General features: G+C 46.3%; 1 protein-coding gene across 1 annotated transcript in view; it reads right to left on the bottom strand.

Annotated features, from left to right (window-relative positions):
• LOC144180170 (uncharacterized) overlaps positions 1 to 18,266 on the bottom strand; it is a 93,335-nt gene that overhangs the window by 60,440 nt on the left and 14,629 nt on the right. The window lies entirely within an intron of this gene.

Genomic DNA, 18,266 nt, shown 5'->3' with positions numbered 1-18,266 from the left:
ATTTATACCGTGAATATATTTTTAATAAAAGTCAAGAAAAGATTCCGGCAAGAACAAGCATGAGTGAGGGTCATAATATCATTTTGATTGCTTCTTCGCGTTTGCAATTCTCCAATCCTCGAGCATAAATTTCCTACACGGCTTAAAACCGACATGCGTTGATTGTTTTGCTTAGTTGGCTACATAGAAAATACTAGCGCTGCCAACGTCAGAAGCATACAACAATATAAGGCACCGGTGTCGTGGAGTTTTTGAGAAATTATAGCTGGGAAAATCGGAAATTTATTCATGTAAAATTTCATCCGTCTGTCCACTCATAATTCATTAATTCATTAATTCATTCATTTATCTGAAATATCTCATCTATCCTATTCGTGTGTATGTATGTATGTATGTATGTATGTATGTATGTATGTATGTATGTATGTATGTATGTATGTATGTATGTATGTATGTATGTATGTGTGTTTGCATGCGTGTTTGACGCACGTATGTAACTATAGAAGCCGGTCTATTTACGCGCACTCTAGAAGCGCAGCGTTATACTCCTCTCAACAAAATGTTTCGAATTTTTTTTCTTAAATGCATGAGAGGTATGTGATATGGCAGATTCACAGTTTTGTTTGATGTCCCCCAAAAACCGGAAAGATTTACTTAGTGCACCGTACGTGTACGTGTACGTGTACCGTACGTGTACGTGTACTGCACCGTACGTGTACTTCAATTTAGAACATACCCGTATATAAGATGGTGAAGGGTTTTCGTGCTATTAACTCCCACATTCCGTTTATCAAGTACCAAACAAAGCAAGTTCCCGATAGGTTGAAGACAGAAACGAATTGTGACTGGAGCAATGGTGGTTGTGAACAAAACCTTAAGGCTTTTGAGCCGTCGAGCATAATTTAATCGTTAGCGCAAGATCAATCTCTTTTTCTTATAATTACCTCAATCTTATATTCTATAAATTCAGGAAGCTGAGCACGGAACCAGAGCGTGACGTGACTCTCCGTAGAGAATTTCGGGTACTTTTGAACAATTTTGTGTATGGAAGATACACAGGCAGTACAAGCGGCAGACGCAGTCTAAAAAAGAACAAAAACAATTTCCTCCAGGTTCAGTTTCAGCGGTGTTTCTCAACTTCCAACCCCAATAGGAACCGCGGAATGCAATTTCAGGGTATTTGCATAGATAGCTGACGCAATGAAGTTGCGGTATAAGGAAGGCACGCAATGTCGGCCGAAAGAATATTACAAATGGCTGTATTATGCATTCGAGTCAGCGCAAGACATAGGAATCCACTTACGTCTTGACGAGGCCCTCGTTATGCATTTATTTGCCACAGATTGAACAATATGCGGACAGATACCGAACAACAAAAAGCTACAGAATTAACCACAATATATATGACTCCGGGAAGAATTTTATCGATCATTTTTTTAGTGCTTATTGCGTTCGTCCGCTTGAAGATTTACAGAAGCTGTGCTACATTTCAGTTTTGAGCAGTATGCACTCTACACATAAACAATCTCGAAAGAGTCATTGAAAAAAAGTAATATGGAACGAATACCGTCTGAAGAAGCGGTGCCTCTCAACAATATGAACCTAGAATGCAAGGGCCCTGCTCCTTAAAAACCCTCCGAAAGGAAGAAGGATTAACAAAATATGCCAGACGTAAGATACACAGAGGGAATTTTCAGCTTCGTGTCTTTTCTAGCACAGTGTAACCGGTCTATTTTTATTTGGCACTCAGACCCAGAGTGATTAAAACAAGAAAATTTAAACAAAGTGTCACTTTTCTCTTGCAGAATTATTATTCCCCATAGGTCGGAAAAGCAGAAAGAACTCACTCAAACTAAACCATATTTTTCACTTCAAGCTGTACAAAAGTTCTTCTGTACTAGAGCTCACTCGTACTTACTTATCACAAACTCCTTCGTAATCGTACGCACTTGTACTAAAACTGATTAGTCCTCACGTGCTCACGTGATCTCGTATTCAATATGTACTCATTCGTACACAGTCTGTACTAACGTGCACTCAAACTCAATCTGCACTCACTCGTACTCAGTCCTACTCATCTGGAATCACTCGTACTCAATCGTTACCCTAATTTACTCGTATTCAAAAGTGTTTCTGTTCATTTGTTCTCGTACTCAACCACTCGCATTCACGCAGGACCCGACTCAGCAGCCAAAGCCAGAGAACGCTTCCCGCCTGTGCAAGTTCCTTCTCGCGGTTCCCTTTCCCGGTCGAACTGAAACAGGCGAATGCTTTCCTGATTAACGATACATAAGACAAATAAAGAGGGGCTTCAGCGTTCGTTGTACATGCAAGCAGCCTCTCGAGCCGCCCCCCCCCCCTTTTGAACAATTTGGATGAAGAAAGGCACGGCAAAGCGGCAGCAATGCAGCCACCTGAAAATCTTTTTTGTGTTCTCGTTCAGTTGCTGGCTGCCCTTGAAACGTGCGTGGGCATACCTCAGGAAGCGTACTTCGCCGTGGGCCTTTGGGTACAAAGGCACCCGCTTCTGCGCAGTTCCTGTTCAAGCTGAATGTTAAATAAAGAGGACGAAGTGCGCCACGAGCGCAGCCAGCGGGAGCTCGCTCCACGAGCGCGGCTCTCGCGGCAGTCGGTCGTAGCGATCTTGGATAGCCGGACGTCTGGTCTCCTCGTTCCCTTTCGCTACACAATTCTTTGGTGCCGAAACCCCCAGCCGTCCGGTCCCGCCGACTCGCGCCATGGAATCGCTTCGTCGCCGCCGGGGAGTTCTTCGCACCACCGTCACGAAGAAGATGACGGCACTCGACGCGCTCCTGCAGAACCCGGAGGCACCGACTCTCGAATTTCAGACGCTTCTGGACATATTTCTCGACAAGCAGCGAGCCTTGCACGAGCTGGACAGCCAGATTCAGGCGGCTCTCACAGAAGAGGAATTTGACGCGGACGTTTCGGATGCCATTGACTACGACGAGCGAATCTGCGCCCTTCGCACGCGCGTGCGCTCCGTCACGAGCCCGGCCCCTTCAGCTAGCGCAGCTACAGCCGAGTCTGGTGAGCCTTGCGGGAGCACACCTTCTCAGCCTCGACCGGGCACCCCTCAGACAACGCAGGGGACCCGCTTCGCCGCACTCCCGAAGCTCCAGATACCGAACTTCTCGGGCGACCGACGCGACTGGCAAGGGTTCTGGGACCAGTTCGAGTCAAGCATCCATTCGAACGCGACTTTGCCACGCATCGAGAAGTTTAAGTACCTTCTCTCGTACTTGACCGGTCCCGCCAAGGACGCGATCGAGGGCATCAGGCTGGCCGACGACAATTACGACTTCGCCGTCAACATCATTACCAACAGATTTGGGCGGAAAGACCTACTAGTGGACGACCTCCTGGACAAATTGCTCGCCTTGGAGCCGGTGCAGAATTCGGCCGACACCGACAAATTGCGGGTCCTCTACGACACGGTCACGTTTCGCATAAACGCGTTGGAGGGCCTGGGCCTGGGCAGGACGCATCCGAGGTGTCCGCGTCCCCTTCCGCCAGATCCAAGGAAATCAAGGTGATCCTGGACTTTCTCCGCGTCCAGGTGGAGATTCGAGAGGAGAGCGCCTCCGATCGTTCTGTGCCGTCAACGCACCGCGTCCAGGAGAGGGGTCAGTCGTCGCCACCGCGTGTCGTTCTTCCAACGGCAATGACTCTGAGCACCCAATGTCCCTCTGCGGGGCGGCCCAGGTGTCAACTTTGCAACGCTCAAGACCACGTCCTCGCCCACTGCACATCGGCGGTATCACCCGAGGAGAAGCGAAAGCGACTGCAGGCAAACAGGTGCTGTTTCAGGTGCGGAAAGCACAACCATTTCGCCAGACACTGCAGAACAGCCAACAGTCTTGTCTGTAGCCACTGTTCCCGTCGCCACCTCACGTCGCTGTGCGACATCCAGCTCCCTGCGAAAGGGTTTGGGCCCACCAGTCCAGAGTCGGAGCAAAGTCGCCGCAAAGGGGCAGCAATCAATAATGCCAGCGCGGTGACAGCCACGTCTACCTGCGGTGCAGGACCCATGTCGGTGCTTCTGCAGACAGGCCGTGCATGGGCCCTCGGAAAGAGTCACCAGGTGCTCGTTCGCTTTTTGTTGGACACCGGGAGCCAGCGAACGTTCATTCGGCGCGACGTGTCCCAAACTCTTTGTTGTCCGGTCAACGGTGTCGAACGTCTAACGTTTTCTACGTTCGGAGACACTCGCCCGAGAGCACCTGTTACGTGCAACAGAGTCTCTTTGACACTTAAAAGTCAGCACGATGGCCAGAACATCACAGTCGAGGCCCTGGAAGTTCCCAGCATCTGCACCATCACAAGCCCGCCCGTTAGCAAAGAAATCGTTTTTTGCGATTGCCGATCAGGGTCAAGTTGCTGCGGATGCCCGACTTGAGCCCACGTTTCGATGGAACCAGGTCAGCGTGTTAATCGGTTCAGACGCGTATTGGAAGGTGGCAACAGTAAACGTTTCGAGAATTTCCCCTACTCTGATGGCCGTGGAGACGGTTCTGGGCTGGACCGTTCAAGGTACTCAACTCGACAGCTCAAGCCTTTCGACCGCTCACTCGAGTGCACTCTTTCTTTCCCTTGGAGAATCGTCCACAGAAGACGCCGCCCTAGACAATGATCGATCGTCCACGTGCAGCCTGGAAGTCAGCGAAACTCGGGGCACTACGGAAAACTCCACGTTCAACGACCCCGCCGTCCAACCGTTCGAACTTCAGGATCGCAAAGAAAACCACCTGGATCAGGTGTTGCTCCGCAACGAAGAGCCAAGAAGCGACGTCGCCAACCATCCGTCCTTTCAAAAGGTGAAACTTGATTGTAAAACGAATAGAGGTGACCCCTGCATCATGAAAGTGCTCGGCACGCAGTGGAAGGGCTCAGACAGCCTTGTTCTGAGGGAGGGCAATATCACCACGTTTGTGTCGGAAAAGCCTGTGACAAAGAGCGAAGCCATGCCCGCTGTTACAAGCGCACTCCTGGCTAAGCAAAGGGAATACGCGCCTCCAGCATAAACTCTGACTTCTAGAACTCTTGTTGACTCGCAGCGAGCTGCGCATACTGTGACAGCACCGTCAAGCCGCCAAGGGGTATCGTCTGTGGCACCGTCCGATATGGGAATACCTCGTGCTGCTTCGATTCACTCACGAGGTGACAGAACAGCCGCCAGCCAAGCTCGAAGTAGAGGACGTCGTGTTTCTAGAAGACAAGCCGATGCCTACCGTCTAACAACTCGACCACCATCGTCACCGGTTTTTCTGTCGCGACGGAGTTGTGCGACCATGCTCCTTCCGCCAGTGGATTTCTGTCCGCCTGTCATCGGGACTCAAGATACGGCGACAGGGTCCGCAGATGTTATGGTGCAACAAGTCCCTGCTCAACTTGCGGGCCGCGGGAGTGTGTTAAATAAAGAGGACGAAGTGCGCCACGAGACAAGGCCATCGGGAGCTCGCTCCACGAGCGCGACTATCGGGGCAGTCGGTCGTAGCTAGCTTGGATAGCCGGACGTCTGGTCTCCTCGTTCCCTTTCGCTACACTGAATTCTTCGGAGGTGATACCTGGCTCTTCGACAGGAGGCACAACCGGATCACACACGCAATGCCCCGCTGAAGCGCCACCTTCGCTGAGCACGCCAGTTGTGGCGCTTGCGGTCATACTCTCCTACCCATCGACAATGCCATCATTGCCACCGCAGTACTTAACCGCCAGTGGGCACGTGAGAGTGGCAGCAATGCAGCCGCCTCAAAATCCTTTTTGTTTTCTCGTTCAGGTTCGTAGATACTCCTACTGCCATAGCAAAAAGTCGAACAATGCTTTCCTGCTGCTCTTCCCGTGCCCTAGTGTTATTTTTTAGTATGACTTGCGAATGCTTGTATCTTGTGAAAACTTTGTTGCTTTCCGGCGATGTCGAGCTTAATCCTGGTCCTGATGATGTTACTAACAATCATCTGGTGAGCTATCGAACGTTTTCAAAGCAATTACGGCTCATGTAGACTCGCGCCATGACGAAAAAGACCAATAATAGTATTGTTCTCGTCGTTCAAAGAAAAGGACACCATTTCTTCACAGAAAGGGAAATTAAAATCAACGGTAATTACTATCAGTTAGGACTTCTGTAAGGCAACTAGAAATACGAAGAAAATGCTTCTCGACTTTGGTAAAGCCAGTGGGCAAGAATATGCCTTACGTTACACCAAGTTACTAATCGGTAAGAAGTGTTTTTTTTGTTGTACCCAAGCTGACAGTGTCTGTGAAATCAACCCGAGAACTGAATCTGTGTCGCCGATCAGTACCCATGCTAATCAACCCAACTCCAGCACAAGTACGTCATAGCAATCCCGCAGTGGCAATCACAGTTCAGTAGAATGTAAGGCTTCTTTCCTTCTTACTAACATAAGCAGCGTAATAGCAAACCGGATGAACTGTCTTCAGTAATCGACGACTGTGATTCTAAAATTGTGCTCACGGAAACGTCGCGGTCCAGCAAGATTCGTGATAGTGAAGTGCTCCACACTAGCAGCGAATATAAGTTTTACGAGTCTTACCGTAATATCAGAAGTGGAGGAGGCGTTCTGTTTCGTGTTTCTGTTGATTTGCACTCACACCTTGTTCCCATAAGGTCCTCTTTAGAATTTGTTTGCGCTTACGAACGTTTCGGTCATAATGAGGTTATTTCGTGTGCCTGTTACCGTCCACCGAACTCGTCATCTGATTTTTCTAATAGGTTTTATGATACTTTACACAATATGGTTGTTCGCTACCCTGCTGCCCCTATTTTTTTATTAGGGCATTTTAATTTTCCTGATATCTCTTGGATCGGTAGTGGTAACTATGCTACTTCTCGCACACGTAAAAGAAATTTGTTTTTTAATCTTTGTAATGACTTTCACTTCACCCAAGTAGTGAAGGAACCTACACGTGTCACTTACTTCCCCGAGTTTGCTAGACCTGATACTTACCACAACCCCTGATAAAATTTCTTGTCTTCATTATCTCCGCGAGTTAAGCGATCACAGCATTTTTCATTTTAATTATGATGTCACCGCCTTAAAACAAGCAGCTTCTGCTAAAACCATAAGTAATTATAAATCCGCAGACGTGGCCGCAATCAATGCGGAAATAGAAAGTTTTAACGAATCCTATCTGCGTAGCTTTTCATTGCGCACTGTGGAAGAAAACTGGAGAATATTTCAGAATGTTGTTGAATCCCTCAATATTAGATTTATTCCCCATCGCACAATCCGATCATCTTTCCGCTCTCCGCGGTTCACCTCCTCTCTTAACTGGCAGCGCAACAAAAAGAAACAGTTGTACCGTGACGCAGTCTTATCTGATAGTAGCGAAGGGTTGTCAGCCTATCGAAATGTAAACGTTGAATATAAGCATGCGCTTCTTACAGCAAAACGTGACTTTTTTTATTAAAACGTTGTCCTCTTTGCTGCATACTAACCCTCGTAAATTTTGGTCAACAGTGAATGGTTCTAAAAAGGACATGATCCAGTTGTGTGATCATGACGGTAGTTTGATACCACCGGATGAGTGTTACGTTGCCTTCCAAAACGCAACTGCTCTTTATTTTTGTAATCGTGTTTCTACTGTGTTACCCAAAGTTGATAATGTTCATTTCCCACCTATAAACCCACTTGTTGTTGATTGGGGTGGCATTAGTAAATTAATCCAGAACCTAAAGGTATTCTTCCCCGGTGCTGATGGTATCACTGTGCAGTTCTTGAAGCTAACCGAAACATACTCGTCACTAATATTGTCAAAGCTGTTTTCCCAATCTTTGCAGTTTTCTGTGGTGCCGAGCGACTGGAAGGCGGAAAGGGTGGTGCCAGTTCCGAAGCAAGGCGATGCCAACAACCCTTTTAACTATAGGTCCATTACACTCGCAAGTATCTCCTGCAAACTTCTTGCGCACGTAATCCATTCGAATTTGATAACTTTCCCCGAGGACAACAAATTTTTTTGTTAACCGCCTGCATGGCTTCCGAAAGATTTTTTTTTTGTGAAACGCAACTTTTAGTTTTCACTAATGATTTATTTTCCATAACAGACCGCGGTGCCATTGTCGATTGAATTTTTCTAGATTTTGAAAAAGCGTTTGATTCAGTTTTTCATCAAATTCTTTTGTTAAAACTTGGTGCTCTTAACATAGAAAGCAGCTTACGCAAGTAGATAGAGTGTCTTTTGTCTAACCGAACACAATATGTAAGTGCTAACAATTGTAACTCCCTGTTGCAACACGTAACATCTCGCGTACTGCCAGGTTCTGCGTTAGGTCCCTTACTGTTGCTAATTTATAATATTAACCTTTCTAACAACATTTCTTTTACAATTAGAATTTTTGCTGGTTATTACGTAATTTATCGTCAAATAACTAACCCGGAAGATTCCGTCTCCCTCTAATTTGACAATAATACCGCATCTTCTTGGTGCAATAATTGGCTGATGCAACTCAACGTTAACAAATGGTAAATAATGAGAGTTTCTTCTGGCGTCAAGCAGTATAACCCGTCTGACCTATTTACGTACGAACTTAACAATGTACATTTACCTTCTGTGTCTTCTTTTAAGTACCTTGGCGTCCACATTAGCACTAATCTGCAATGGCATGAACATATTAATTATGTTAATAATATGCTAATCACATGCTTGGCTTTTTACGCTGTAATTTTGCTCTTGCTCCAGTGTCTTTAAAGCTCTACTATATAAAACCCTTCTTAGATCAAAATTAGAGTAGGCATCATCGGTTTAGGACCCTCATATGGTGTTGTTGTCTTCATCCTTAGAAGCCGTTCAGAACCGGGCTGCTCGATTCATTGTCACAAACTACTCACGAACTGCTAGCATCACGGCAATTAGATCTTCTCTTAAACTCAGTGACCTTGCTGATAGAAGGAGAATTGCGCACTTGTGCCTTTTTCCTAAGATTTACTCTACTAACCCCATTCTAAATGAGGCTTAAATTTCTGCTTCATCCTACAACTCCGCAAGTAACGGTCACAGGTTCAAGGTATAGGTTCCTAACTGTCGCGATAAGCCCTACTTTTACTCGTTCATTCCCAACACCTGCGACGACTGGAACCACCTGCCCGCCTTCTTCGCCAGCATTCCGGATCCTACATCACTCAAAACGGCTGTAACTAATATTGTATGGAATGTTAACCACTCCTCTCCGTAACGCTTTCGGGCTTTGAGGGTATTTTAATAAAAATAAAAAAGTGAAGCGGGGCCACCCATGCTCCCCCGTATTTTCAGTAGGGCCACCCCATGACGAGCGGTTGCCGAGAGCGGCAACACTGCGGGGGAGGCAATGGGGAGAGTCGCAGTTTTCCCCCTTAAGCCCTCATTTTAACTCCTAATAAGCGGCGCAACGAAATACGCGAGGCTCGTGCACGCACTGCGTGACCCTAGTGCGTGACCAAATTAAAGGTGTACTCGCGAGCACAGCACTAATGAGTGCTACTCGCGAATGAATGTACTTGTTAGTATAGTAATAGCTAGTACTGTACTCACATGTACATAAACTCGAGGTAGAACTAATGAGCACTGTACTCGCGAGTACATGTATTCAGTTCTGTAGTCACTAATCATCGTACTCGCCTTTTTTGTCCGGGTCTGTACTCACTCATAATTGCACTCACTTGTGAGTTTGAGTACCAACGAGTAAAAGTGAATGTACTCACGAGTGAGTACGCGGACCTATTTTATACACAAAGCAAGAATGTGGATTTCTTAGAGGTTTTTTTTTTTTGGAACTCGATGCGTACAGGACAACGGCGCGTTACTCACAGTTCACAAGACTGGCGCCTGGTTGACGTGGCGCACAATTGGCCACGTATTGGAAGTGTCCCAATAAGTACGACTGGCTCTCTGGTGGTGTACACATGTGTCACCCGTAGATTGCAGACGCCTAGCGCGTACCCACGAAGTACTTCTGAGACGATAACGCGAATAGCCTCATATACAAGCTGTGTGCAGCAGAGTTTAAATGAGGAGGTTCCCAATGCCCAGCAAGAAGACAAAGCTGTCCTTTAAACGTTCCTTTTTACTGCGGCTTTTTGATTTGGCCTTTTCAAGATGTCGCGTTGAATTATTCCTATTGATTCGTTACATCCGTAGCGAGACATGCAACATCGGACATGCCACACGCAGCATGCAAAATGGGCCGTAATGACCCAAGAGACATGTCCTTATTGGCTGCCAGTGGCTGCCGATCGTTGACGTGAAGCATAGCCCACAAATTATGAATTGCACATTCACGATTGGCATCAAGTCGCGACCGGGTGGTACACGTGGATCAGCATTGAGTCGCGTGATGCAAAGATCTCTCGCATGATCCTCCGTCATCTACAAATAAGTAATGGACCAGCGGTGACGTACTGGTAACGAACACTCGGCTCAACCATGTTTCTTTCGAGGGTACTTGAACAAACATAGATAAATGTTATGAATGACCACGTGAGTGATTGACCGCGCAAGTGAGCCAGCCAGAACGATAGCGAAGATGACAAGGAAGAGGGGCCGTGCGAGAGTGATCGCGAAGGATCGAAGGACGACGGCTGGGAGCCAGGCGGCGAAACAGGGCGCGGTTACGTGGGAAACGACCCCGTGGGACGCCTGGTCCACGGGCCACCTGAAACAAGACCGTTGCTACCCTTCATCAAGGCGCGAGAGCGAGTCTGGGCACCGTCATGGCGGTTCTAGTGCGCAAATTGCTGATGCTCTGCCTGCTATTGGGCGCTGCCGTTCCTGCTGTTGGGCCGCTAGAAACACATCGCAGCGGAATGTGAGCTCAATCGCTACTGGGCATTGCCTCGGAACTTCCGAACTGCGGGTCTATTTTCGAACTGGTGACTGTGCTCCCGTGTCGCCGGATACCCGTCCTGTCTATAACGTCTGCCGTCCACCATTTTGTGCTTGTCCTTCATCCCGTAAATATAGTATTCGACGTGTTAACAGTGTTCGACTCTCCTTGCGTGGTCCATGGACAATGACGAGGACGGGGTAACATTAGATGGAAAGGTATGGACGGTAGGAGAGAGATAGCAGGAAGTGGGAAAGGGTAAGATGAGTTTAACGGTCGCACAAAGGCAGGATGAGAATAGAATACAGGGTGGGCGCAGCAGACATTATACGAATCGATGACAGGGAGAAGTGTTTAGCTATCGTAGAATTGTGGGACAGGGATTGGGGGAGGCGCAGTATGATATCAGGGAACGGGGAGTAATTTGAAGCAGAATGAGGGGCATTACACGGCTTAAGCATTAAACACGCTATCGTCTTTAGACATAATTTGCTGCGAATCAAACGTATAGTGGGTTACTATTTTACGTTTGCTGTGCACGTTAAGGGGAAATGCATTAAATTTTTAGGCCTTTTTTGTCGCTTAATCCATGATGTGACGTGTCTCTATTTAACCTCAATTTTCAATTACAGAAACAGATCTTTGCTTGATCTAAACCTATTAAATAAAAAATGTCTTCTTTCTTTCAAACTTTTCAAGACGTATGAACAATTTCCACGTTTTTGTGTATTGAGTTCTACAATATACGCTTGAGTCCTTGAGTCGGAAGGGAACTCATTATATTTAAGATGCCTTCCTGTGGCAAGACACCGCCTGTGTACTAGTTGATCTCATATAGTGCTAGCTGAGTGCAAAACGGAGTTTAAAACGCTTCATACAGTTTTTCGAAGATCCAAAGCTAAGAGCAAAGCCATCAGCCAACCTATGGCTAAATGCGCTCGATGAGTTTAATTGAAACATTTCCCCCAGCCAAGAATTGCGAAATAATGACATCCAGGGAAACATTACACCTCACAAGAGCGAACTAATTTTATCTTCATATAACTATGGTGTCGTTAGCAGTATTTATAAGCTCACCTTTTCTTATAAAACACACTGACATCACCGCGTTACTATAAACAAATGTCAATTATTTCGTGCCAAAAGAGTAGAAACAACGCTTAAACTTAGGCAAGCTTGGTCATGTAGTCAAATCTGGGAAACTCAAAAATACGTGGCTCAGCATTAATCAGTGTTGGCACATGGAGGCGTGTGAGGCGTACCTATGCCTTCCAGTTCACCTGGGTTCAGCGCCGTTTTTGAAACTGTCCGACGAAGATCCGGCTACTGTTTTGTGCCTAGGCCTCATGAACCACACCAGAGTTGCCAGCGGTTGGCTCAAAGGCTTTGCATGACCTTTAAGTTTCTAGACGTTATTTTTGCACTTCTGAGCAAGGTTTGTAAACCCAAATATGGCCACGTTCACTTATTTCTGTTTTAAATCATTTATTTATTCTGCTTTTACGCTAGTTATTATAACAGAATTAAATAAATCTCTACTCCACCTTGACTGCGTGCCACATCATTCGATTCAAGAAGTGTTCCTGTACATCATTCGCGGCCAAGAAAAGTTGCGCCTCATCAATTTGAAATATCTTGGGCAGACTTCTGACGCCACAGTTGTTTCGGGTCTGCACCTCAACAATGCCTTGTAAATTGGTGAGGCCTGCCCGACATCCAAAAACCTTAAAGAAGTACTGACAAAAACTTTTAAAGCCGTGATAACTTCGGAGGTAGATTGGTGTAAACACAAATACATCATCTGCAATATATCAGCGGAAAATCGATCCTAGAAGTTATTTAAAATCAATTTTAAAATGTTCGAAATGAAACCGAGCTGCCAACGGAGGGCTTAGCGCAGTTGACACTGCCTGGATGTGGTGTAAATAAACAACCTCCAAACAGGTCACGAGTTTGTGTTGGCCGCTTCCGTACTGCCGGCGTTTCTAGCTGGCGCGCCGCTCCTACTGGAGGTGGGAAGTTCTGCTCTGGCTCAGCGCCCTCAAGCCGCCCTCGCGCGGTGGGTTAGCTGCGATGTCACGAACCTATGGTCGTAGTCAGGAATTTAAATGGGGATGTGTAACCAATGAAAATGGAGTGGTTTGCGCGTTTTCTCTCGGTGACTTTTTGCTTGCTATACCGGACCGAGATGGACCGACCGACCACATTGGCGTGTACGTGCGTCGTTTGGTCGTCATCAAAGAATGTATTCAGTTTTCAGTGTGCTGTTCAGTGTACGTTATAGCCTAAAGTTATCATAGCCGTTGCTAAGTGACAACAATTCATGCAATAAAGCCTTCGCTATAAGTTTTCTTATTATGATGTTTTCAGCTGATGTGTGCTTCCCTCGCGGAATGAACTTGAATATGCTTTGCCGGTGTTTTTCCCCTAAGGCACCCTGACAGACTGAAAAATGTTGAATATTTGAATGCTGAAATGTTGGAAACGTTGAAATGTTGAATGTTTAAATATTTGATATGTTGAATATTGTATCAAAAAGGTAGACACAGAAACACAGCTTTGCGAACAAAACTTGTTAAATTGCTATTGGTCACGCCAGCGCACTCTGAGTAATTTACGAAATGTTGCACAACCTCGTCGTTGTCATCACTGGCAAGTATCTATAGAATGCAACCTGAACCGTAAACTTTCTTTTGCCCCAATCTTACGGAATCGGATCATACCCGTTCGGCTAATAAACCCCTTCTTCTTATGCATGGGTAAGGAAACTATTGTGCAAAATTAACTCAAATGGTGGGTAACAAGCACCGAACCTCTTATTCACGATTTATAACCTACAAGTTAACTGTCCTAAACAATATTGCAATACGAATACTCAATTGGCGCAAGTACAATTGTTACAAAAAATAAAACAAGGAAAGGTTTATACCAGGCACGAACGAAAGAGAGGAGGTTCTACGGTTGCGTAACGTACACTGGTCGCGGATTTTTTCTATTTGTAAACACACGATAGTCACATGGGCGTCGGTATAAGCAAGGCGAAGAGCTAAACGGAGCCTTCATAAAGTCTAGATTCTGAAAAGGACGTTAGAGGGGCAGGTCTCCCCGTGTTCACACAGGCAGGTGCGGCTTAGAAAGAAGAGCAATAAAGTGGGTCGTTATGGGCGATGAACCACATCCCACGGTACTGCATGCACTGTAACCCATCAACAAGAAGGGAGTGTTGTTTCAGGGCGGCCGCATATCGCACAGAGTTGTCTAATGCTCAAATACCCAGTTTTGTGGAGCCAGGGTAATAGACTCTCCTTTGCAGGTAGCAAAATGCGGCTGGTTTACCCTACGAAGTAAAAGGCGTTGTGTGGCTATATCACGCTATGAAAACAGTGTGCAGTGAAAACCAGAAATCTAGGTGATTGAAGTCGTAGACAGGGACGCAAACCTCTGCCATGGCCGTTCAATAAACTGGCTATATTTGATTTAACCTGCTGTTAGAGCCCTGCCACATGGTCGTTTCGAAATCCGGTTTAAGAATTTTGAACGCTTCGTGGATCGATGGAAGCATATTGCATCTTTCGCACACTTCTGAGCGCGTCTAGACAAGTACATTTTGGAAAACTTTCTTGTAGCGCTGGTATCGCCAAAATATATCTTGCACCATGTTTGTGCCGACCTTCTTGCCAGGTAGAAGGAGGAAAGTGCCGTAGTTCTCTCAGACATACCTTTTTTTGGATTACAGTTGTCGGCGTTACAGCGATGAGATCAGCAGCCGTGTCGCTTTGGTCTTTCCTAATGACTCGGTGCTGTTAACGCATGTGAAGCTGTCACAAAATCGCGTTGCATTCAGAATGGTGAATACCACATGATTAAGCACTTTTTTGGCAAGCTGGGCTGCCAAAGACGCTTTCTACCCGCACGCGGTGGACGAGCGGTGACTAATGCACGCCTGTGAGACGTGTTGTTAAAGCGGCTTGGTTCATATTACAGGAATAAGATTAGCACAGCAAAAGACACCGGCGGTGAAAAGAACGGTACGGGCGCTTGTCCCGACCTTTTCACAGTCCGTGTCTTTCGCTGTGCTGAATATCATTTCTGTAATAATGGACGCGTTTGTCATCTACATTCAAAGCCGCCAACCAATGGCGGCTGCAGTAGAAATCGATTGGCTTATCGAAATGCGTCACAATCAGAGCCCAGAGGCGGTATTCTAGAGTTTTGTCCCTTTGGCGTCCCTTTAAAAACTCTCCCTTTTGTGAGCACTGATTGGCTAAAAGCAAACAACCGGAAGTGACGTAACGCAAGCGCGGCAAACCTACTGCCAACTTTCCTCCATGCTGCCAACGTCCACTTCTTAATCGGAAGAACGTCACGATGAAAGGGACGCAAAAGGGATGTTTTCAAAAGGGATAGTTACGAGAATGCCGCCCCAGATTCACAATGCTTTTGAACATATTTCGTCATAAACGCGACGCGCGATTGGACGGAGCGAGTGTGCGGTTTTTTCCTCGCAAAAAGTGAGACGATGCTACTGAGATCATCATTTACAAGCTGATATTCCGAATAGCATACCTGCAGAAAGGTTGGTGGACCTTCACTACGGTGCTTAGACAGGGAGACTCAAAGCCCCTATTCCCGCTAATAACCGTTGCCAACCGATATTTGCTTCAAACGTGCTGACAACTGTCATCTCGTAGGCGCAGTTTTCTGTTTCGGTTTCAGTGTACTCCACTGCAGGAGAACAAATAAAACCGCCCTGAGCTAATCACGTATATTTTCGCCGTGCTCCATGGAGCAGCCAAATTATTTTTCCGGGTATCATATTCTAAAAGCTATTCTATTCTGCGATCAAATAGGTAGCGCGGCTTCCGTGTGATGGATATCTTCTAGGCTACCTGCCAATCCGCAGCTCTCAGGTTGCGGATTAAAGACGCGTCATCGCGCCGTTTAGCGCGCTCATATACTGGCACAGGATGCAAATGGATGGAAGCAAAGTAGAACTCGTAAATAAACGTCGTTTTGGTTTCCCGCGGTCCATTATTACGGTGCTGCTCGATTAGAGCTAATTCCGCTTATCACCTCCTTTCTTTGGCTGTCTGCTGTGCACTTATACCCAGAGAGACCTTCATTTTCTCCGGGAGGTACGCTTCAGTGTTGCGTTGTTACGCAGGTTTTATAACGTCTTTGAAGCGAGGACTGCGGCACACGCCGCTGTGTCATATTGATCGAGGGCAAAAAGTTCGCCACGTGTCGTGTCACCATCATTATAGACAATTTGGTGTTGCAGAGTAGGATGTCGAAGGAACATTTCTGCTGCAGAGACAGTGCAGTCTTGCGAAAGTGGGCAACGGTGTTACCCTGTTTTTACCTGCGGCAGACTGCAAATGTAAAAAAAAAATTCGTTGGCAGAAATCGAACCAGGGATTCCTGGTTCATTACGTGCAAGCGTTGTGCCATCCGCGACCGCATGGGAGCGTTTTAAAGGAGGAGCAAGGCTGGGGCGTAGGCGTCCCTATTGGATGTCCTGAGAGCCGGTCGTAAGAATAAAGAAAACAAAAGCCAACGTTGCTCTGCACATTTTTGATGCGGGCCATTACAACACTCTATTAGAGCACGTGCTTTGGGGGCAGCGGCCATTGCGTAGTTGTGAACTTTGTAACTAGAAATCGATCACACAGGGTGCACAATACGCCCGCAGCAGTCTAGAGCCAGTGCTTCTTCAAGGAAATGACACTGACACGCCAACTTGAATGTTTGCAAATGAGAACTTTTCAGACGACTTATGTTTCACATCATTTGGCCACACTGAACATTGTAACTTTTCTGATCGAAAGTTATAAAGCTCCGGACTCTAAACATCTCACATTCATTTCCGCGGCTGTTATCTCCGCACGGAGTACTGAAACGAAATTTTCGTGTTGCATTTTTTTCGCTTTTATGGGTGCCTACCACCCCACTAATCATAGAATGGCACACTAAACGCTTGATCGCAGTGCAAACAATCATTTACGGCGTCGTTTATTCGTGTCAGTTTTGGTTTTGACAAAACGAAATCCGAGCGGCCGCCATCACAGGAGGGCGCCCGTGACGTCACCTTTATTGTCACACCGCTGCCGGTCTGGACGCACGCGCGAGCAAGCGCAGGTGTGCTCCCAGACCGGCCGACGTTTTCACCATCCCCATGCGCCAGGGCAGCATCGCGTGAGTCCCAAAACCATGACGTGTATATACAGCGTAGCAGCGCGCACTGCCTGCGTCATGGAAGCACGGACGTCATGCAACTCTGGCCCGCTCCGGGCTTTCTGGTGAGCGCAAAGGTTAAAATGAATTAGAACCATGTTATAATGAACAGTTACCGTTGAAACTTGCTGGGTGTCCTGATAAAAATGAAGCATTTTACATATTTATCCCAGCTTTGAAATTTTGGGTCACAATTTCTTTAAGAATTCTTGGTTGTTTTTTTGCAGGCTTGGTGATCAGTTCAAGCTGTGTCTTTTTGTTCTGTCCAATCTGTTACCTTATCGGCAGTAGGGAGGGGTTAGTAGACATTTTTGTGTCATACGACAGCGGGGAAACGGGGTAACCGCCGAATCAGTACAGTTCCTCTGGAGATAAGCACATTGCCTTGAAGTTGGGAAATGTCGCCCGCAAGATCGTTGTTCTGTAAATGACCGAAATATTGCACTATTTTTTCCACATGGAATCGCAATATACTGGCCATAGTTAGGCCTTCAAAAGGTAGCCTAACCATGTAAGGACCGTTGATATGTGAGACGCTGACAAGGAGCTACGCGCCATTTTTAACATTGAAAATTATACTTGAACACTTTTCTGAAGCAGTTTTTGGTGGTTATTGAAGGCCTTTACATCGTTACGGAATTGTTTCATTCCAATCTCTGTAGTCCGAAAGGAATATTTACATATCTTTCTGCTTACATGAATGTCCAATTTTCTTAGAAAACTGTCGTTGGGTTTTACTTACAGGCAAAGACAGTTTTAATGGTTTGGCCCCATCCTGTCAAAGCTTTGAAAAAAAATACACCTTTAATGCAAATTGCAAATGTACTGTCTGATAGAAACCTTTATGAACATCAAAGTGCTGTTTTCAAGCGTGACATCGCCATAAAACACAGCAAACGTAACTACACAAAAATCCATAACCGTCATTTCAATTTCCTCACAGGAGCATCCGTCGGCTCTAGCGGACTTCGCTCCCTTGTTAACCCACTTCACCCGCACCCAAGTAGAGATGACGTGTGAAATTAATAACTACCACAGCGCAACGTAAATTGAATTCACCACTCTCACCAGCAAAAAAAAAGCAGTTTGAGGAGACAAAAAATAATGTATTTTCTTCAGAACTTCTACAAAACCAGAATATACGGCACGCAGTTACACGGCAAATAGTCTTCGCATCTCGTCACCCATTGTG

The sequence above is a fragment of the Haemaphysalis longicornis genome, unplaced genomic scaffold (assembly GCF_048455015.1).
Source record: "Haemaphysalis longicornis isolate Haplotype H1 unplaced genomic scaffold, Haemaphysalis longicornis Haplotype H1 scaffold_4, whole genome shotgun sequence".
NCBI lineage: Eukaryota > Metazoa > Arthropoda > Arachnida > Ixodida > Ixodidae > Haemaphysalis > Haemaphysalis longicornis.
Note: the sequence above shows the minus strand (reverse complement) of the source record. Positions and strands in the feature narration are given on the sequence as shown.